This window comes from Felis catus, chromosome B4 (assembly GCF_018350175.1).
Source record: "Felis catus isolate Fca126 chromosome B4, F.catus_Fca126_mat1.0, whole genome shotgun sequence".
Taxonomy (NCBI): Eukaryota; Metazoa; Chordata; class Mammalia; order Carnivora; family Felidae; genus Felis; species Felis catus.
Window position 1 is genome coordinate 14,292,366 of NC_058374.1, and position 13,638 is coordinate 14,306,003.

General features: G+C 44.5%; 1 protein-coding gene across 2 annotated transcripts in view; it reads right to left on the reverse strand.

The window, feature by feature from the left end:
• Positions 1-13,195, reverse strand: part of DCLRE1C (DNA cross-link repair 1C) — a 95,771-nt gene extending 82,576 nt beyond the window's left edge. The window contains exons 1-3 of one of the 2 annotated variants that reach the window (XM_045060917.1): positions 12,406-13,195; positions 10,884-11,035; positions 10,295-10,360 (exon numbers count right to left, since the gene is read on the reverse strand). The gene's annotated coding sequence lies outside the window, so the exon portion shown is untranslated. Of the gene's footprint in view, positions 1-10,294; positions 10,361-10,883; positions 11,040-12,405 lie in introns of those variants that run through there. The other variant, XM_045060918.1, reaches the window with a different exon arrangement.
• Positions 13,196-13,638: the final 443 nt, after the last annotated feature.

Genomic DNA, 13,638 nt, shown 5'->3' on the forward strand with positions numbered 1-13,638 from the left:
TAAACACATGACATCTTTTTTCTTTCCAAGTTTTTATTTCAATTCCAGTTAAACATACAGTGTAATATTGGTTTTAGGTATAGAACTTAGTGATTCAACACCTTCCATACAACACCTCGTGCTCATTACAACAAGCACCTTCCTTAATCCCCATCACCTATTTCACCCATCCCCGTACCCCCCTCCCCTCTGGTAACCATCAGTTTGTTCTCTATAGCTAACTGTCTCTTTCTTGGTTTGCCTCTCTTTCTCTTCACCCTATGTACATTTGTTTTGTTTCTTAAATTCCACATATGAGTGAAATCATATGGTATTTGTCTTTCTCTGACTGGCTTATTTCACTTAGCATTATACTCTCTAGCTCCATCCACATCACTGCAAATGGCAAGATTTCATTCTTTTTTATGGCCAAGTAATATTCCATTGTGTGTGTGTGTGTGTACCACATCTCCTTTACCCACCTAATGTCAATGGACATTTGGGTTCTTTCCATAATTTGGCTATTGTTGATGATGCTTCTATAAACATTGGAGTGAATGTTTTTGTATCCTTTGGATAAATACCAAGTAGTACAATTGCTGGGTCATAGGGTAGTTCTATTTTTAACTTTTTGAGGAACCTCCACAGTGTTTTCCAGAGTGGATGTACCAGTTTGCATTCCCAGCAACAGTGTAAGAGGGTTCCCCTTTCTCCAGATCCTCACCAACACCTGTTGTTTCTTGTTGTCAATTTTAGCCATTTTGACTGGTGCGAGGTGATACCCTATTGTAGTTTTGATTTGTATTTCCCTGCTGAATGATGTTGAGCAACTTTTCATGTGGTTAGCCATCTGTATGTCTTCTTTGGAAAAATGTCTATCCATGTCTTCTGCCAATTTTTTAACTAGATTGTTTGTTTTTTGGGTGTTGAATTTTATAAACTCTATGTATTTTGGATACTAACCCTTTATCAGATATGTCATTTGCAAATATTTTCTCCCATTCTGAAGGTTGCCTTTTAGTTTGGCTGATTGTTTTCTTCACTGTGCAGAGTCTTTTTATTTTGATGAAATCCCAGTAGTTTATTTCTGCTTTTGCTTCCCTTGCATCAGGAGAGGCATCTAGAAGAATGTTGGTAGGGGGAGGAGCCAAAATGGCGGAGTAGCATGGAAGTTTTCTGCTTCTCTTGTCCCTGAAATGCAGCTAGACCAATATGAAACTATCTTGTATACCTAGAAAACTGATCAGAGGATTAACACAACAATTTGCCTAACTTGAGCCACAGAACTCAGCAGGCATGTGGCACAGAGAGGTGACCTGGGGAAGAGAGAAGCTGTGGAGGGTAGGGAGCAGTTTTTGCTTATGGAGAGAGGATGGAGACAGCAGGGAGAGTATAGGAAAACTACTACCCTTGAAAGCAGCTGGAGAGAAAGAATGAGATGCAAACACCCACAAGGGATGAATAAGAAAGAAAGAAAGAAAGGAGAAAGGAGGAGGTTTAAATACCATTAGGACTCTGTCAACAGGAAACTGTAGAGGCTGAAACTCTGCAGCTCTATACCTGGCAGAGCTCTGGTGGGAGGGGTAAATCCCCAGGAGCAGACAGCGAGGTTCGGGGGGTCCTCAGGCCAAACAGGGAGAGGCAGTTCCCCTGTTGAGAGGACATTTGGTAGAGGCTGTGTGACCTCCCCACAGGCAAAGGTCCAAGCAGACCCTGGGGAACAGGGTTAAGAGAACAGAATGTTAAGGGGCAGTGAAGCCTGGCACCAGATGTGTGTTGGGATTTACCATAATCTCTGAAATTCTGCTGCTACAAGATCACACGGACTTTTTCTGGAGCAGACTGGCACCCAGCTGAAGTCTCTGGACATCTGCAGCCCCATCTGAGATAAAATTCGGGAGGGAGGTGCCACCTGGCAGGCTGATGGCTTGATTGAGGACAGTGTAGAAGTGGGGAGTGGATGAAAGCTGGAGACAAAGGAGGGTGCTTGATTGCCAGTGGCCAAGAGCACAAAGATCTGATGCTAGAGACTGGGTATCTTGGTGAGCCATTTTCACCTCTCCTGAGCATGTGCATACTTGTGTACACAGGCCACAACGATCCACCCCAGTAAATTAAGCAGCACACTACGCCCCCACCCAACTATGCCAATTGCGCTCTAGAGGAACACCACAAGTCCCTCTGCCTGCTTGGTTTACGGACTATAAAGTGCTTCATAATCTGACTTCTAAGGGAAACTGGATGTAATTTCAGTCATATTTCATTCTGTTCATTGGTCCATCTATTCAATTTTTTTTCCTTTTATTATTTTTTTATTCTTGGATACAGAAAAGGAAAAGATTATTTTTATTTTCTGTTTTTATAAAAAAGATTTTTCTTTAATTTTTTCTCCTATATTTTTTATTTTTTGCTAAGCCTTTTTATTCTATTTTATTTTCATTTTACTTTATTCTTTTTTATTGTATTCATTTTTTAAAATTTTACAACATTTTCCTACTTCTTTCCCCCTATTTTTCTTTTCTTTTCCTTTTTTCTCTATTCTACCAAGCTTCTTTCAACAACCAGACCAAAACACACCTAGGGTCTAGCATCCTTTATTTGATTTTTTTTTTGTGTTGTTTTTAATTTTGTAATTAAAAATTTTTTATTTTATTCTTTTTTTTCCTCCAAAATGATGAAATGAAGGAATTCACCCCAAAAGAAAGAACAGGAAGAAGTGACAGCCAGGGACTTAACACAGATACAAGCAAGATGTCTGAACCAGAATTTAGAATCACGATAATAAGAATACTAGCTGGGGCTGAAAATAGATTAGAATCCCTTTCTGCAGAGATAAAAGAAGTAAAAGCTAGTCAGGACGAAATTAAAAATACTATAACTGAGATGCAATCTCGAATAGATGCCATAGTGGCAGGAGCGATGCATCAAATCAGTGAAACAGAGGACAAACTTATGGAGGATAACGAAGCAGAAAAAAAAGAGGGAAACTAAGGCAAAAGAGCAAATATAAGAATTGGAGAACTCGGCCACTCATTAAAAAAGAATAACATCTGAATCATAGGGGTCCCAGAAGATGAAGAGAGAGAAAAAGGGATAGAAGATTTATGTGAGTGAATCATAACTGAAAACTTTCCTAACCTGGGGAAAGACACAGACATCAAAATCCAGGAAACACAAAAACTCCCATTAGATTCAACAGAAACTGACCATCAACAAGGCATATCATAGTCAAATTCACAAAATACACAGACAAGGAAAGAATCATGAAAACAGCAACAGAAAAAAAGTCCTTCACCTACAAGGGAAGACAGATCAGGCTCACAGCAGACCTGTCCACAGAAACTTGGCAGGCCAGAAAGGAGTGGCAGGTTAATTCAATATGCTGAGTTGGAAAAATATGCAGCCAAGAATTCTTTATCCAGCAAGGATGTCATTCAAAACAGAAGGAGAGATCAAGAGTTTCCCAGACAAATAAAAACTAAAGGAGTTCATGACCACTAAACCGGCCCTGCAAGAAATTTTAAGGGGGACTCTCTGAGGGGAGAAAAGATGAAACAAAACAAAAAAGACCAAAAGCAACAAAGGCTAGAAAGGACCAGAGAACATCACCAGAAACTCCAACTCTACAGGCAACATAAGGCAATAAATTAATATCTTTAATATTAATGGACTGTCAATGGACTAAATGCTCCAATCAAAAGACATAGGGTAACAGAATGGATAAGAAAACAAGATCCAGCTATATGCTGTTTACAAGATATCCATTTTAGACCTAAAGACACCTTCAGATTGAAAGTAAGGGGATGGAGAACCATCTATCATGCTAATGGCCACCAAAAGAAAACCACAGTAGCCATACTTATATCAGACAATCTAGGTTTTAAAATAAAGACTGTAACAAGAGACAAAGAAGGGCATTATATCATAATTAAGGGGTCTATTCACCAAGAAGACCTAACAATTGTAAACATTTATGTCCCCAACGTGAAAGAACGCAAATATATAAATCAATTAATCACAAATGGAAAGAAACTCATTGAGACTAATACCAAAATAGTAGGGGACTTCAACAGCCCCTTACAACAATGAACTGATCATCTAAGCAGAAAATCAACAAGGAAACAATGGCTTTGAATGACACACTGGGCCAGATGGACTTAACAGATATACTCAGAACATTCCATCCTAAAGCAGCAGAATATACTTCCTTCTCCAGTGCACATGGAACATTCTCCAGAATAAATCACGTACTAGGACACAAATCAGCCCTCAACAAGTACAAAAAGATCAAGATCATATGCATATTTTCAGACCAGAATGCTATGAAACTCGAAATCAACCACAAGAAAAAATTTGGAAAGACAACAAATACATGGAGACTAAAGATCATCCTACTAAGGAATGAATGGGCTAATCAAGAAGTTAAAGACGAAATTGAAAAGTACATGGAAGCCAATGAAAATAATAACAACACAACCCAAAACCTCTGGGACACAGCAAAGGTGGTCATAAGAGGGAAGTATACACCAATCCAAGCCTTCCTAAAGAAGGAAGAAAGAAAGGTCTCAGAAACACAACCTAACCTTACACCTTAAAGAGCTGGAAAAAGAAGAGAAAATAAAACCCAAAACCAGCAGAAGAAGGTAAATAATAACGATTAGGGCAGAAATCAATGCTATTGCAATTTAAAACAAACAAACAACAACAACAGTAGAACAGTTCAATGAAACCAGGAGCTGGTTCTTTGAAAGAATTAACAAAATTATTAACCCCCTAGCCAGTTTGATCAAAAAGAAAAAGGAAAGAACACAAATAAATAAAATCAAGAACAGGAGAGATCACAACCCAACACTGCAGAAATACAAACGATAATAAGAGAATATTATCAGCAATTATATGCCAATAAATTAGGCAATCTGTAAAAAATGGACAAATTCCTAGAAACATATAAACTACCAAAACTGAAACAAGAAGAAATAGAAAATCTGAACAGACCCTTAACCAGTAAAGAAATCAAATTATTAAGCAAAAATCTCCCCAAAAAGTCCAGGATTGGATGGCTTTCCGGGGGAATTCTACCAATTTTTTTTTCCTTAGTATTTATTTATTTCTTGAGAGACAGAGTGCAAGCAGGGGAGGTGCAGAGAGAGAGGGAGACACAGAATCTGAAGCGGGCTCCAGGCTCTGAGCTGTCAGCACAGAGCCTGACACGGGGCTTGAACCCACAAAGTGTGGGATCATGACCTGGGCAGAAGTCAGATGCCTAACAGACTGAGCCACCCAGGCGCCCAGAAGTCTACCAAACATTTACAGAAGTTAACACCGATTCTTTTGAAGCTGTTCCAAAAAATAGAAATGGAAGGAAAACTTCCAAACTCATTCTATGAAGCCATCATTACCTTGATTCGAAAACCAAACAAAGAAGCCACTAAAAAGGAGAACTACAGACCAATTTCCCTGATGAAGACAAATGCAAAAATCCTCAACAAGATACTAGCCAACCAGATCCAGCAATACATTAAAAAAAAAAAGAAATTATTCACCACAACCAAGTAAGATTTATACCTGAATGCAGGGCTGATTCAATATCAAAACAATCAATGTGATACATCACATCAATAAAGGAAAGGACAAGAACCATATGATCCTCTCAATAGATGCAGAGAAAGCATTTGACAAAATACAGCATCTTTCTTGATAAAAACCCTCAAGAAAGTAGAGCTAGAAGGATCATACCTCAAGATCATAAAAGCCATATATGAAAGACCCACTGCTAATATCATCCTCAATGGGGAAAAACTGAGAGTTTTCCCCCGAAGGTCAGGAACATGACAGCGATGTCTACTCTCACCACTGTTATTCAACACAGTATCGGAAGTCTTGGCCTCAGCAATCAGACAACACCAAGAAATAAAAGGCATCCCAATCGGCCAGGAGGAGGTGAAACTTTCACTCGTAGCAGATGGCTTGATACTCTATATGGAAAATCCAAAAGATTCCACCAAAAAACTGCTGGAACTGATCCACGAATTCAGCAAAGTCGTAGGATCTAAAATCTATGCACAGAACTCAGCTGCATTCCTATATGCCAATAATGAAGCAACAGAAAGAGAAATCAAGGAATCGATCCCATTGACAATCGCAAATTGCAAAAGGTAGTTAGTCTGCTGCATTTTATGCTATTGCCTTTTTAAATGTTTAATAATTTTTAAGTTTGTATGTATTTTGAAAGAGAGAGAGAGAGAGAGAGAGAGAGATCAGGGGAGGGGCAAAGAGACAGGGAGAGAGGGAGGGAGGGAGAGAGAGAGATCAGGGGAGGGGCAAAGAGACAGGGAGAGAGGGAGAGAGGGAGAGAGGGAGAGAGAGAGATCAGGGGAGGGGCAAAGAGACAGGGAGAGAGGGAGAGAGGGAGAGAGGGAGGGAGAGGGAGATGGAGAGGGAGAGGGAGGGAGGGAGGGGGGGAGAGAGAGAGAGAGAGAGAGAGAGAGAGAGAGAGAGAGAGAGAGAGAGAGAGAGAATTCCAAGCAGTCTCCACACTGTTCAGCAGAGAGCCTGATGCAAGGCTCACATTCACGAACGGTGAGATCATGACCAGAGAGGAAATCAAAAGCTGAACACTCAACCGACTGACCCACGCGGGTTCCCCAATAGGTACGGTCAAGTAAAAGATGACAAATGAAAAGCATCCATTATCCCAGATAATATCTGAAAAATTTGATTCCGTATTATTTCTTACATGATGAAGTCCTTTTTACATGTTTTCCTGGGTGTTTTTTGTTTTTTGTTTTTTGTTTTTTTTTTGTCACTTCCTATTGCCGTGGACATCTTTTACTGCTGTAAGAATACACCGCTTCGTGACTTGTTTTATCAATTTCCTTTTGTGGACATAAGAGTGACTCCTATCTTTTTCTGGTGTACGAACACCTCAATGAACATTTTGAGAAAATGTAGCATATATCAGTCCTAGGTTTTTCAGGATAAATTTCCAGAATTTCGGCTTAACACATTGTTAAAGTTCTTGATACATATTTCCAAATTACCTGCAACTTACATCCCATTAGCAATGAATATGGCACTGGGTTTCCGTCCCCCCATCAGGAATTTTCAAAACATAACCTATCTCCTACAAAATGTAGCTAGACAATGCCTCCAGCAGGTCACCAACGTTGTGGTCATGGAAGTGCTTTAATGCTTTTGAAAAGCATCGAGGACCTCAGAGAGCTTTTGTTTACATGGGACCTATTTGTCAATATAGAAATTAAAACTCAGACATGTTAAAGACATTTAATTTATGGTAACATTGATACACCATTATATATAAATATCTTTTTATGTCAAAGACTATATTTTATGCCCAAAAATGTCGTGAGAAGAGTGGCACTGCTTTACTGTTTTGCAAATCTGTTCAATGTATTACTAGAAGGCAGCTAGATTCTCATTTCTGCTTCTACATTCAAATGGTGACAAAATCCCAGGTCACACAGCCTCTGGAAAGCTCAATTATGTGCCCATAAGAGAATCAGGATAAAATCGGCAAATAATATTTTAGTATTTTCCTGAAAATAGCTTTAACCACCTGACAAGGTCTCAGGAATCCCCAGGGGTTCCCCCGACCATACCGCAAGAACTGTTGATACATACACTGTCAAAGACATAGTGATATTTCTAGCTTTAAGGGAGAAAACAAAAATTAATTTCCAGACGTTGTAGAAGTCAGTACCAAATTTTCATCTGAATTATTTAGGAGGTCTTTTTTTTTTGTAAGAGAGAGAACGTGTGTGCATGGGAGAGAGGGGGAAGTGGGAGAGGGAGAGAGAGGGGGAGAGGGAGAGGGAGAGAGGGAGAGGGAGAAGGAGAAAGGGAAAGAGGGGGAGAGGGAGAGAGGGGGAGAGGGGGAGGGGGAGAGGGGGAGGGAGAGAGGGAGGAGAGAGAGAGGGGGAGGGAGAGGGGGAGGGAGAGAGGGAGGAGAGAGAGAGAGAGAGAGAGAGAGAGAGAGAGAGAGAGAGAGAGAATATTAAGCAGGCTCCATGCCTGCTCAAGTTGACTTGAGGTTCGATCCCAAAACTCTGGGATCATGACCTGAGCCAAAATCAAGAGTTGAACCATCAACCAACTGAACCACCCATTTTAGGCTGTCTTAAAAGACTTTTTATGCTGATATAAACCGCAAATAAATTAGTTATTATTCAACTGATTTATACTTTTCTTTTGACTTTGTGATCATCACCCTGTGCGTGATACTTGTTCTCATCCACTTTCAGTGGCTCATCCTGAGTTTTGCTAATAGTTGTAACCGTATTTTTCTTCCCCAAAGGTAGTATGGATCCTACATTGCTTTTCTGACTGACCTAAGAGGAAAAAGAGAAGCTAGAATCAATGCATTTCTTTGAGTCAAGGCCAACTCCTCATGCAAGTACTTTCCTTTCCCTTGGATGAGGACAGTGGTGAGGAGAGAAATGGAAGTAAAAATCAGGTCCTTATGTTCCTACCCAGTGATTTTTGGTCCAGTGTGGGGATAACGACATGGATCTCTGAAATGTTTCCTGGTCAGCGCCTGCCATGTCCCTGGTATCTCTGAGCTGATACTGACCCTGAGTGCGTTTTCTTTCATCCTGAGTTAGCTGGGAACTTGATCAACTTTCAGCAAAGTAACTGGATGGGAGCCAGGCTAGAATTCTGGCTCGCAAGGAGATGGTGACATCCACATTTCAGAAGTCTCGTGGCGTTTAAAGTGGGCTCCACTGTTCCCGCTGCCCATCCTCCTCCCCTTCGCTCTCCCTTCCCCACCAGGAGAGAGGCCCACACTGCCCCCAGATCTGAGGCCCGGAGGGCCATTTTGGTGGCACGATGACACTGAAATTACTAGTCAACGTTTTGCTCCCTGCTTTTGCAAAGACCTAGTTCTCCCTGAAACTTGTAGATAAAGAAATCCACTTTCAAACCGTAATGATTTAATGACTCTTCCCTTCCAGTAGTTTTCAGTTTCCGAACAAGCGTGTAATGGGAAATATCAGGCCTTCGCCGTTAACGTTTCAAGCCAAAGGCCCAGCCTCAGATTCCTCAAAGAATTGTCAGAGGAACAAGACTGTCTCCTTACGGATCTTGGAGGCACTCTCAAGGATTTTACTGATGACGACTTCTGTAGCCGTGGTTTCCCAAACCGATGGCAGATAAGCCTGCTGTTAGTAATTGCGTGTACGTAACTGAGACAAGTGTTTTTTTAAACATATGTAATTATCTAAAAAAAAAAATAGATTGGCAGTTCTTTGAGGCAGCCGATACAGGAAGAGAACATTCTAAGAGTTTCATTTCATCTCCCGTGGGGCCACCTGTCACATTTTTATTGGCTTGCAATGGAGCCCAGGCACAGAAATTCTAGCTAGAAAATATTTTTAAGTAAAAATATGCTCTATTCACGCTTTGTACATACAATTCCTGTGCCTAGGCTTCACTGAAAGCCAATCAATCAGTGGTTGAGCAATTATGTTTCATCACTTAACAAATATTGTTGAATAAATTAATGCCAGAGAATTCTCCTCTTCGGCAGAGAGGTCAACAGAAGTGGGTCCCTACATATCAAGCGTGGAGGTTGAACCAGGAGAGAGAAGTGGTTTGCCTTTCTGTGAGTTTTGTTCCAGAGCTCACCTAGCTTCTTCCTAGAGAGTGGAGTTGGAACATTCCCCAATAACCCAAGCCTACAAATGGCTTTCCTGTTCTAACTTCCCCATGGCAGATACTGAGGGGCCAGCATGTGGCCCTTGGTCACCATTACACATGGTCAGACTTTTCTCCTGTTTTGCCTGGGGGTCGTCCCTTCCGTGTAAGTTCCTAGAAGGCACATGTTTGGCAGACGCTTCTTTTATTTTCTCCACAAAGCCTGGAACTGGGTGTAGGGCCGCGGCGGCCAGTGCTTGGGACTAGAAGTTTAAACAAGCAGCTGAGAAACGAGGCAGGGACTTGCCGCACCTCGAGAACGGAGACCATCCCTCCCGTCCCTCCGTTCACCGCCCACCCCCACCTCGCATCTACCGCAGGGCCCACCACGCGCCTCCTGGGGGCTCCCAGGTGTATCCATCTCTCCATTTCCGCCGGGCCGGCTCCTCCCCGCTGTGATCCCCATGGGGGGAGGCTGTGTGTTGCTGCTTAGCACAGAGTCAGAATCAAAGAAACCCCAGTGTGAGATCAACCCCCCAAAATGGAAAAGTGATCCTAATCACTGTGCACATTCAAAGAAATAACGTAAGCAGCCGCTGGGTGTTTACAATCAAGCCTTGCATAAATGCAAATCAGCCATCTGAATGTAGACTCCACTCACCGGGATCAAACCCTCCGCCTGCGGCTTTGGGAGCCTGGAGACTCAGACTGGGGAGCTGTGTCTCACCTGTCGGGGAAGGGAGAAGAGTAATCCAGGTGTTGTGGTGGGGATTAAACGAGGTCGCGCTTCGCTGACAGTTTGGCACGAAACCACAAGCAATTTTTAAAAACAGAACACAACAAAGAGATTCACTACCGAAGGCTCTTGGGAGTTTGTTAGATTAACATTTCCCAAGGAGGGCCCCAGCTGCGGGGTGGCGAGCCTCGGTTCAACAACAGACCACCAGAGAAATTAAAACGGAGGAGTTTACTACCGAGGGCCCCGGAGGAGCCCCACAGCCCGCCTAGGGGCGCCACGCTGGGGTCAAGGCCAGGGGCAGGCAGAGGGAGCGGCGGGACGGACGCCCAGCGCACGCCTCTGTTGGGCTGTGTGGGTGCAGCGCTTCCGCTAAGGCCTGAGCGGTCAACTCAAACCAAAAAGCGGGGTTTGGGTCGGCTTCACCCGGGTCTCACCTGAGGGGTGCACGAAGGAAGGTTCGGGGAGGCAGGAGGGACGCAAGGGCTGGTGGGGGAGTGCTACGGGATCTTACCTTCGCGGGCGACGGCCAGCGCATGCGCTCACGCGCTCACCGCGCTCACCGGAGGGCTGGCGTCTGTCCAAGGGCCTGCCGACGCCACAGGGTGGATGCCTTCGCAACAACGTTGCAGAGGAGCTTAGCTAAACTCTCCACAGCTCTCCAACCTCCCAAAGCCAAAAACAAAAGATAAATCACTCTCTGGGATAGTTCACCCAGGAAGTATAAAAATCCTCCTTAACGTTCTCACCGGCTCCCCAGTGAATCAAATCACAATAGCTGTGCACAAGTGTCGGCTACCTACCTGCAAATCACAGTCATGCCCCAGACCCGCACCCGCTCCTTCCCACTTCTCAGTCTCCCCTGCCCGCTCTCAGCCTTTTCCAAAGTGCACACAATCAGGCTGATAAGGCGCCTCCCAGGCCTCCCCCTCCCCGTCCCCTACAAACAAGGCGTCAGCTTGGTGGCCAAATGGAAATCTGGCACAGCGGGAAAAGATGGCCACCTGCCCCCACTCCCCGGAGCTGCCCCCATCCTTCGCTTGGACTAGTGTGCTGTTCCCTCCTCTCTGCCACCCTCATTATGCATACATCAGGCCGGGTGATAGTGCCCCTTGACTCTCTGATGTTCTTTTTCATTCTTTTTTATCTACGTTTCAGTTTGGATCATTTTCCTCCTCCTCCCCCTCCTTCTACTCCATGTTTTGAGAGTGAGAGTGCATGAGGGGGAGAGAGATGGGGGGAGAAAGAAAGAGAGGGAGAAGGGAAGAGACAGAGAGAGAGAGAGAGAGAGAGAGAGAGAGAGAGAGAGAGAATCCCAAGCAGGCTCCACACTCAGTGCAGAGCCAGACACAGCACTCCATTTCATAAACCCTGAGATCATGACCTGAGCAGAAATGCTAAACTGCCTCAGCTATCCAGGTGCCCCTGGATCATTTCTATTGACCACCTTCAGGTTCACAGAATACTTCCTCAGCTGTGCCCAGTCTACTGATGAGCCTGTTAAGAGGATTCCTCATTGTTGCTGCTGCTTATTTCTAGAATTTCCATTTGACTCTCATCGTCTTGACTCTAGTGATCTTCCCCACTTCTTCACATGTGTTGTCCACCTTTTCCATTAAATCCTTTGACACCTCAATCATAGGTTTAAAGTCACTCTCTGATAGTTCCAACATTGGGTCTCATCTGAGTGTGATGGTTGTTATTGCTTTGCCTCTTGACAATGCTTTCTTCTAGGTCTGATAATATTTTTATCAATTATATTATCAAAGTTTTTTTTTTAATGTTTATTTTTGAGAGAGAGAAAGAGAAACATGCAGGGGAAGGGCACAGAGAGAGCAGGCAGAGGATCTGAAGCAGGCTCTGTGCTGACAGCAGGGAGCCTGAAGCGGGGCTCGAACTCACAAAATGCTGAATGATGACCTGAGGGAAGTTGGACACGTAACTGACTGAGCCACCCAGGTGCCCTGGTCTGATCATTTTTTGCTGAAAGCCAGGTATCATGCATAAAACAGAAGTAGAAGGAAATAGTTTTATACCTGGATCTGTGCACATGTCTTCTATCGGGCGCTGTGGAGAGCTGAGTCCGTCTAGACTGGAGACGGCTGTTACTATGGGCACTGCAGGACAACACCAGCCTCCAAATTCCCTGGTGTTGTGTGGGCCGAGCGTGGAGCCCAGGTTGCTGGAGAATTTTCTCAATATTTTAGTCTTGCCAGGGCCTCGTAGAACAGGCCTCAGGTGCCCCCCATGGGCAGGCAGCTGTTGCTGGTTACCCGATGTGCTGCGTTAGCCTCTGGGGCAACATGGGGGGTTCTTGGATGTCCCAGACAGGCGTGAACTTTGATCTGAGGCAGGTCCTCTGTGCCCGGTCCTTGTGGGTGGGCCTTTCTCAGCATACCTGCCCCTTCTCCTCGTGTCTGTGGTTGGTCTTGGGAGGAAGTTCCCGGCCCCTTCCCAGAAGGAGTGTTGGTATCCATGTAGGCCCAAGCCCTTCCTCCCCTCCTTCCTCGAGGGTAGAGGGTTTATGCTTCTGCCCCTGCAGCCGTGCGTCCGTGCCTGTGCCCAGGGCCAAAGCTTTGGCTGCCTCTCCTCCAGCAGTTTGAGGCTTTGTCTCCTGGGAGAGAAGGGCCTGGGCAGAGGCAGCGCCCATCTCAAGGCCACAGCCAATTCCCTGCTGCCGGCCTGCCCCACAGGTGGGGCTTCTTCTGACCCCTGCCTTGCTCGCCATCTCTCTCCTGAACCCCTACTGGAGGCCTGTGGAAAAGAGCCCACAAGTCGGTGTGAGTCCCATCTGACACACGGTCCCTCACCGGATGGCCAGAGCTTTGTTAACATTTTAGCTGATTTCTTCTGGAATGCACGGCACACACCCCTTCCTCCTGTGCTGTGCCCATGTGAGCCACACGTCCCACCTCTCCCTAGAGGGGCCTGCCTCTCCTCGGAATTTGCTTTCTACCTTGCCTTGCAAAACTCAGCTAAGTTCAAGAAAAGTTATGATTTTGTAGTTTACGAACTACATTTTTCCTCATTGTTAGGGACCCAGTGGCATTCCTCATTTCCTCCATCCCAGGCGGAAGCGGAAAGTAAGAGCTGGCTGCACTGGCCCCGTCTTAGATGCTCTGTCCCCCTCCAACCCACTCCTCACACTCCCCAGAGGGATAAAAGACAAGTCTGGTCGTGACACATCTTGCCTTCAATCCTTTTGGTGGCTTCCTGTCACTTTTAGGATGACCGAAATCACTTAGGAGGCCTAGACTTGGCCCCTGCCT